The sequence below is a fragment of the Apostichopus japonicus genome, chromosome 17, assembly GCF_037975245.1.
Source record: "Apostichopus japonicus isolate 1M-3 chromosome 17, ASM3797524v1, whole genome shotgun sequence".
Lineage (NCBI taxonomy): Eukaryota > Metazoa > Echinodermata > Holothuroidea > Aspidochirotida > Stichopodidae > Apostichopus > Apostichopus japonicus.
In genome coordinates this window covers 18,746,605-18,755,892 of record NC_092577.1, presented here as the reverse complement: position 1 = coordinate 18,755,892, position 9,288 = coordinate 18,746,605, and the positions used below count along the sequence as shown (strand labels likewise).

General features: G+C 39.8%; 2 long non-coding RNA genes across 2 annotated transcripts; one reads left to right on the top strand and one right to left on the bottom strand.

Annotated features, from left to right (window-relative positions):
* Positions 1 to 1,886: 1,886 nt before the first annotated feature.
* On the bottom strand, positions 1,887 to 6,043 carry LOC139984734 (uncharacterized). Its single transcript, XR_011799166.1, has 3 exons — positions 5,911 to 6,043; positions 5,378 to 5,674; positions 1,887 to 5,238 (listed from the first exon to the last, which is right to left on the bottom strand). It is a non-coding gene; the product is annotated as an uncharacterized lncRNA (long non-coding RNA).
* A 117-nt stretch (positions 6,044 to 6,160) lies between these two features.
* Positions 6,161 to 8,892, top strand: LOC139984728 (uncharacterized). Its single transcript, XR_011799159.1, has 2 exons — positions 6,161 to 7,411; positions 7,838 to 8,892. It is a non-coding gene; the product is annotated as an uncharacterized lncRNA (long non-coding RNA).
* Positions 8,893 to 9,288: the final 396 nt, after the last annotated feature.

Genomic DNA, 9,288 nt, shown 5'->3' with positions numbered 1-9,288 from the left:
ATTTTAGTAACCTAAATTTTCAATATTATTTCATAGAAGATAGTGGAGTTCTGGACCAGTTCAATTCAAATCATCAAGTGCAAAGAAGAATGAGTAATCATTTCAATGGTCTGCCAGATCGCCACCCAAATTTTCATAAATAATAATCCAAACAAGCTCATGACTCAATGGAGCCAAGCAGTTTTTCATTAGGGGGCTAGGCTAGCCCTTGGTGCTTTGTATTGCACACTGTGCCTCGTAGATCCCCGATTTGTCTTGCCACGCTGGAGCCTTCAATTTAAGAATATACTCACTAGTCCGTGCTCGAGATACCACCGTAATGATGGGGTAGCTATTAGTATATTCTTACCACCCATGCTACCAATAAGAGTTCGGCGTGGATGTTTAAGTAAACCGTTCGATTCAGCAAAGTTAGCCATTTCCTCTCCGATATCCCCGATACTTACTTCTATATTCTTAAAAATGGGGGGCATTTCGGCAAAGTGTGACTTGAGACTATCGGGTACTGTAATATCGCACTCGACTGCCCCGAATATTGTGCCAGCTTGAATGTAGGTTATAATTTCACCCTCCGTAATTGTCCATTTATCTTTTAAGGGGTATGGGATTAGTGCATCTAGAAATGATTTCATCTCAGGGGTTTCTTTCTGTTCTAGTTTCCATTCACACTCCCATTTTGGAATGAAATTGTAGCCTAAAGATTTCAAGTATTGATTTTTGGCGATCGTTTAGTTATACAATTCAGAAAACGGGATATCTGTAACCTCATTATGTGTTTTATTCTTATTCAACTCGCACGGGTGGCCATGCCAGTAACAACCGTGAAACTAGAAAGTTGTTGGTTTCACTCCATCGTGGCTAAATCCATCAACGGGAAGTTGTCGTCTGCCCGAACGCACTTCGTTCCCGTTAAGATTGTGTTGAATATCAACCCCCCCCCCTCCCATATCTTACCTTGCTACTCCAACCACCCAACAGCCATTCGTTGCATGTAATGAGCAAATTCCCTTTTAAAACCGGTTTCCGCTCTACGTCTTAGTATGAATCCCGTTGGCATGTCTTGCATTGTTGCCCATTGTTGTACCATACTAAAAAATCCTGAAATGTTTTCATGTTATTTTCGACACAAACCTGTTGACAGTATTGATATTCTCCCATAGAGATATTTCTATTCTTCAAAGTATTGAAAAAAGCCTCGTGGGGTGGGAGCGACGTTATAGATAATTTGTCGAGATCATCCACCCAATCGTATGGAAAGAAACCCTTTTCCTCTTTACAGTTATAGGCAGCTAGAAATTGCGCGTAACTACAACCTGGGGCCAAGTAGTTCTTAATATCTAGTAACGTGAACCATTTAATACATATAATCATTGCAGCGTTTAGTAAGGCGCCGAATACCGGGTTGAGAGTCATCCTCATCACGCATGTCATGGACGCTCTGGTACAATAAACCTTTTATTACGTTAATGTCATATTTACCCGAATTAAACCCGATCACTGGAATTTGCCTACAGTAATTCATAAAGGACTCAAGTAATGATTTTCAATTTATAAGTAGGTTGTTATCACCAACCTCCCCGTTTTGATTTTTTAACCGTACTTCCTCCGCCGCGATATTTTGTTATAGCCGAAAGAAATACGCCACCAGTAGTAACAGCTAGAAATGCACTTCCACTAATTTCGATGCAGTATGTTAGAAAGTTGTTCATAAGTTTACAAGTATCCCCATCAGAAACGAAACATTGAGGTGTGGTATAACCAGCAACGTTCGAACAAACGGTAATACTAAGGAGTTTATGTTGTCCGACAAAGTGGAGTTTTGGACCCCGTGACTGAATTATATCGGATTTATCGATATAGGTTTCAATATCATATGTAATTCTAACTAGAGCACCAATGGTGCAGAAGCTCATACCTTTTCGAGCTTAAAAATGTAGGGCCCACAAAACTTTATGGCCCACCAAATTTCAGGCCATTTTTCAGATTCCACCAATTTTGGGCCCCATGAGGGATAACCCCCCCCCCTCCGTTAGCAGAATCCTGGCCACACCACTGGCTATAGTTCCTATTTTCCCCCTTTAAATCCTATTTTACCCACTCTCTCAAAGAATACCACTGACCTACCCTATTAAACTTTCTCCCCTGTACCTGAGCAGACCTGAAGCACTCCTTGCCTAAATTTTGGCTGCCTGCCTACATACCTCAGGCTCAAAGACTTCTAAGGATCGGCAAGTGTTGATTGGCTATAGGGCTCTCATGCTTACAGTTCAACAGTTAATAACAACTACCTGTCCTGCTTTAAATCCACTAACAGCCTCTGCAGAGCTTAACCACAAATGTAAACAAACACTGCAGAGACTGGGAGACAAATGAAAGGAGCTTTGGCAAAAGGTGAGGCTGAGATTTTTTTAAACAATGGGGATTAATTGTAATTAATTAACTTTTGACCAAAAATTATTAGGCATCACCTTATTCATACACAATCCAACAATCATCAGTTCAACTTTGAATATGATCCATCAAAATCTTGAGATTGAGATATTTGAAAATATTACAAAGAATGACCCCGATGACCCCCTAAATGACATTTGACCTAAATTTTCCGAACACCCCTGGTAACTCTCATCCCGATGAACGTTGTGACCAAGTTTCATTATAACTGGCCATACACTGTACGAACAGGAGCAATTTGAAAATATAGGGCCGCGGCCCGGGCCACAAAAGACCCCTAGTTCATCTTTGATCTCAAATTCATGAACACCCTAAAGGTAAAGCTTCCATAGCACTATCGTGACAAACCCTCAACATTGTACCATGGAATCTGTAGGAGAAGAAGCATTTTGCGTATTTCCACAAAATGGCCCATTACGGCCCACAGGTGACCTTTGACCCCTATTGGGTCCTTAGCTCAAAAAAAGAAAACTCGGAGGCATTATTTGGAGATCTGTTGTTGTGTAATGCGCCAACTTTGACAGCGTAGCGATTAACTGATGAGAGTAAAAAATGAACCAAAAGACATACACTACCCCTCTCTTGAGGACTTCCAAACTCACTACCCCTTTAACTCCCAAACTCCCAAGAAACTGCATATACATAATATAAACGACATAACAACATATCCCTGAAAAATATGCATTTTGAAATAGATCACCTTTGATATAAACCCTAGCCAAGTCTAAACTACAAACTTGATAAACCTCCAATTTCCCCACTGAATACCACAGTACTGAAAAACACATTCACCCAGGCTTGGTTAACTAAACGAGAATATTAAAATAAACCCAAGCCCAATAAAAGTACGTATACCCCTGCCACAAACGATTGCAATATAACATCTCACCGAAAAAATTTCCCCACCTCCACGTAAGAACCGAAAACGTAAGAACCTGACGTACTGTAGTTAACAACCGTAAACTGGAAAAACAAAATACAATTATGAGTAAAAGCACTGCAACATACACAATGTCAATCTCTAACAAAAACCTTCACACATCTTACAAAAACATAAAAACTGCACTGCAACCAAGTAATAAGGAACAATGTTAAGTAAGTCCTAACGTTACACTCGGAATACAACAAGAAATATATGCATTTAATATATAAAGTATAGGAATACACTGTCTTTACTATCTCTATGAAGAAAGAGCAAAGTCACATGTACCAAAAAGAAACCTAGCAACCTCACAGAAAAACCCATATCCCACGAAAGCTGTCAATAGACAATAAAATAAACAAAGGAAACTATTAACCCACCTAAACCTTTAAATTGCATAACCAAGCTGCCGAAAACAACATCTGAAAAACAGCAACAGCCCGAACAAGATGGCTGAAGTAAATCTAAGTTACATTCACTCAAAACGAGGGCGTTATAAACCAATTGAAGGAGCAAAGACCAAACTGGAAATCAAATTTGGTCACAACAACCCCAAATTTCAGACCATCTCTGGTGGCCCTATACCCAAATGGTCTTTGTGTCCAAGTTTCATGAAATTCCATCAAACACTGTGCGAGTGGGAGCGGTTTTAGCAATTGTTGACGGATAGAGTGATAGACGCCGCACTGTAACAATAGCTCACACCAGCATGCTGGTATGAGCTAAAAATGGATTGTGGTAATTGGTAAATACCACCGGGAAAGTTACACGTCACATGTTCATTACAATGTGGTATGTGTCTCTGTAATTGTTTTCTATTTTTAAAAATTCGTCGACATCTAACACAATTAAATGCCCTAGAATACTGACTGATATTAGTTTTATATGAGAAGTGGTCTTCAAAATAGTTAAGACACATTGTATCGGCAAATTTACATGGGGATCGACGAAGTAACTCAGCGACAATTTCATCAGAGTTTTGTACGTCACAATTGTCCTCACCATCCGAGTTTTCTACATTCTCTTCTGATGATGTAGGTCTTAAACGATACACATAAATATTACATTGGAACTGTTTTTCTAGTTCACCCAGTTCTTGGAACGAAACCCCTTTGAAATTACGAACTGTAGCTTTACCTCCTACGGCGGCTTGATATTTATCAAAAAGATATTTGGGCGTTTTATTTTGGTTGGTGAGGTCCGATTTTATGTGATAGCTTAGACACCTGAAGAAACACAGATTGTCTTTATACGGTTCAGCTGTTGCCTGATAGGTCGTCATGGATAGGATATGCCTTTTATGTTTAATATAGTTTGGTAAATTATTTGGGGGCCCCTACAATCGGATTAATTCCTAATTTAGTGATATAAATAGTTAAATTAGTGATGTTGTCTAACACCCACCTAGATTCTGGTTTCTGGTTTGCTAATGCTTTCGCGATGTCGCTACAGTTTAATTGATTTAACAAATTATCCATGTCTCTATTGTTTGCTATGACAATAGGGTGTTCCAACAGCAGGTGATTGTTGTGCGAGGTCTGAAAATAACGCAATTCACGGGTTACGCTATCCCTCTATACAAAACCAGCAGACATATTCATTTTAAACTGAATAGTTTGGTCTATATGTACGGCATTGACTAAACTTGATATTTAAAGTGTGTCAAATGAACTTAATTTAAAATTATACATATCTTGTACTCGCTGTCCTCTTCTGTGATGGGTCCTAATAGAGGTCCAGTTGTTCTCATATATGGTCCAGCATGTCCGTCTCCATTCTCTCCTGTCGACCGGAATCTGGGACCGTCATTGTGTCCTCTGCGAGCAGATCGCCGTCTCCCTCCATCTCTTTAAGTCTTGGCTATGCTAGGAAGAAAAATGATTGCATAATTTATTAAACAGTGTGCAAGTTACCTAGTATGTCAAAAATTAGTCCATGGGCGGTGGGTGGAGAGAGACATTCGAAAAAGTGGGCCATAAAAACAAAAATATTAAAGTTAATCACCTCCTGTGCATTCTCCTCCTCCTCTTCGCCGTCATACCGCAATATTCTCCTACCTTCGTCGGCATCGTCAGATTTTCGAGGCGTATCGGTGGTGGCTGTTTGCTTGTTTGTTTCCTCCTTCGTAGCATTGCAAAAACCCCGGCGTTGGCGACGGTGCCGATTCAGATTTGATCTAGTTTTACATTTTGTCTTACACCGTTCACATGTGAGGGCGTGCGGGACATGTACGGCGTTCACGTGGCGCATAATTTTTCTCGTGGTGGAAAAATATATTCCGCACCTGTTTTTACACTCGAACTGTGCAAGAGAGAAAGGAAAAGAACGTTATAATAATGAAATGATTGAACGAATCAAAAATATCTACAATCAGTTGAACACTAGAGAAACTTGGCGTAGTTTGTATATCGGTTCCTGATACACTGTTAAAAGAAAAAGTTTGCTTATGATGCTCAACAGAGTAGGCAGTTTCGATAATGAAAAAAAAATACTTTCAATATATTTTACAGAAAAGAATAAGATGAAACGTAACGTACCTGTTTGATTTCAATTGCCGTTAGGCGGTTCTGTGGTGTGTTTGGATATTCAGTCGGGGAAGTCAGAGGTGTAATCTTAGCCAGACCATGCGGTGAACGATGGATCGGTGCCGGTCGTATGACGACGATTGGGTCGATCGGTGGTGGTGGTTTAGTAACCGGAGAATCGTTGCTTGTTGACGGGTGTTCGACGGATTGTCACGAACGACTGTGTTCATAGTACGTGTATTCAGTATATGCTGGTCAGGGTGATAAGTAGGTCACTCGTCGTGACTGACAACTTGTGCGTTTTTTCTCGAAGCTACGAGAAATGATGGCGCTATTCGGTATTAGCGAGTACAAATTTCCAGAACATACGGGAAGTTATGTTTAGCAGGTGACCGGATATCGTCGACCAATGAACGTTGAACTATCAGTCGTATCTTCGAGACATGGATGATTCTCGATGTTTTTCCGTCAGGATTCCTGGAAAAGAACTTTCGGGAGATTAAACCCGGCTATATATAAGAAGAGATATTTTCGGTGATGAGGAGTTGAGTTTTCCGATCTATTGTGAAAAGAAATTCATCTGAGATAAAAGATTAATAATCGAGGGGACGGACGGAGGAACCGGTGGACTGTTTGTTTATAAGATTGGTGCGTCGTTTAACCGGGACAGGCGTGACTTCGGCCGAGTTTTTCGGAGTTCACCCAGGAGGAAGCCATCCTTGGGATACAAACGTTGAGTCGAATTGGACCAGCGGGGAACGGTTTTGCTCCTGACCAAGTCACGGGATACCAGCCTACGAGGGAGAATCCCGACATCGTTGTTGGTGACGCAAGGAGGTCAGAACAGCTACGAAAGGAACCGAGAGCCGGCACGCGCCGCGTAAGATAAGTTAAAGTGGCCATGACACGAAAATTTCAAAGTCCTATATTTTTGGGATCCATCAAAGAATGTTCTCTAGAACATGTATCAACCAATCTGCCAGTTTAAAACTTGATTTTTCAAGTCGAAAATTGAGAATGAATTTACCCTTTTCGGCGTTTGAAACTTTGTTTACTCGAAAATTTTCCGATTCGCATGACGTCATGTGACGTCACGTTTTGAACACATTTGTTGTCGCTGCTTTACGATCCTCCGAACATACCATTCACGTACACAGTAGACAAGTACACATACCACTAGTAGTTACTAAACAAAACACCGATCACAAGTGCGATATCAAATCAAAATTTCCTGTGAAATGGCGGATCCAGAACCAATTGCGGCAACCGAAGTTCAAAGTGATAATGGTTCTTCACTAGGCAGTGAAATTGGGCTATAATTAGAGTGCCCTTTCTCATATTCGAAGCAGAGAGTGTAGGCGATGATCATTCCAATATTGAACCGAACGTTGAGGGTGGAGCGGAGGTGTTAGAACCGTATCAGTTCGAGCCTGTTAAACGAGCCGAAATTGAAGCTCCACAACATATCGAAGAAGAAATCCGTTCGAAACCATTGCAAGGAACATACAACGTGGTAAGAATTTATTAACAAAGCATTTAAAAACAAAATCCAGTCCATTTTGTGCATGTGTTGTTGGAATTCGCGGAACACCATAAACCGTTTTGTGCGTTGTGTTACGGTAACTTACAACCCATATGTAGAGTGTGTAGTACTAGTAGGGTTGGTTGCATACTGAAAGTTTGGCTCGGGGATGTAAGTTGCATTATGCAGCCATGCTAGGTAGGCATATGTGTTATTTCATACTCATTATTACTTGGCTAGTACTTTGACCTGGAGTTTTGCAAATCAATTTTCTGAAACAAAAGAATGTTTCATGATACATGGAAGGTGTAAAATCACAACAAATGTAACCATAACTGTACATTGTATGCCTGCTTGTTATTGTGGACATCATGGCCAACATTAATACATTTTGAACTTTCATAAATTTTTTCCCAGGCAGTACAGATACATAGCCTACGGTCAACAGGTTCAATGATACTTGGGGTTCCTAGCAAGACACGTCAGGGTTGTGCTACCATCATGTGCAGTCCAAAGGATCAGAAGTGATTTTCCAGCCAATGGTCATTACACTGGATTCAAGTTGCCAGGAGAAAACTCATTGTATAGGAAGCCTTGGTTGAGAAATTCCTCCAGAAACACCTTTTCTAAACTACGATTGTGTTGGATTATCAATCCGTCAGGGTTCCCTCAGTGTTGATATATTGAAATTCAAGACTTTTAATTCAGGATGAAAAGGTTATTTTCCACACCCAACATCAACAATGAAAGAAAAGGCATGTTTTGAAGCATTTGGACACAAGTATTGGCGTGACCGTGATGTCATATAATATGTGCATAAGGGAACGGGCATTGACCTTTTTAGGGGCATTTACCTCCCAGACGTTTGATTCGTACCTTTAATCTGGAAGCCAAAATATCCATATCACCAATGATATTTGACAGAAAAGTCATAATAAAGACCAATGGAGGCAGCAGAACTCTTGAATGTTTAGACTTTGTTTCTTCATCAGCAGTTGGTTTGTTTTGTAGTCTTTCTTCAAAAACTCAGCAGTACACCCTGTTAATGGTCTTCGATTGTTTTAATGCGTGTGATGCTGTGTTTCACATTGCCCATCAGTGTTGTACGTGTCATCGTGCTTGTGTAACATTTTTGCATGTGAGTTACTTCGTGCAGTGTTTCTTGGTTTAAATAACCCTTTATTGTATTTGCTTCTGGATTATTCTAATTAATTTGTCACAACAACGATTGATAGCGATGGACATGCAACTGCTTTGTAGGCTTAAAGCCAAAAAATTCATGTAAGTTGTTTTCTTTTAACCTCCTTTGATGTCACAAATTACATTAGTGTAATTTAAGAATGATAATGTTTATGGAAAGTACAGTTTTACTTTTATGTCATATAATACAATGATTGTTGTTAATGTTAGTTCAGATTGTCCAGAATGACTGTCTAGAACTGATATTGAATAAATTTTGTTCAATGATTTAACACTTGAACTATGTTGTGTGAATTTTTGGCTCTGTGACTTTAAAATAAATCGCTTTGAGATTTAATTAAACACCCTTTGGAATAAAATCTTTTTACCTACCTAGTATTTTTACCCATCCCCATTACCCCTACTCCCTCCACAACATTAAAAATGGTTTTCCTGGAATAGGAATAAGAAATTATTGCTATAACTAACTGATCCAGCATATTCCAGAAATAAATTGGGGCACTGAGATTTGTTCACAAGAAGATGTAACCCATCGCTTCTGAAGCTAACCTCATAGCTTATTAGTATACAATAGAGCAATGAAGGGGGTGTTAATTTAGATGATACAGTAAAATCTCTTCGTCTATTGCGACTTCAGTGTAGTAACGCTAATACTATAGTACTACTAG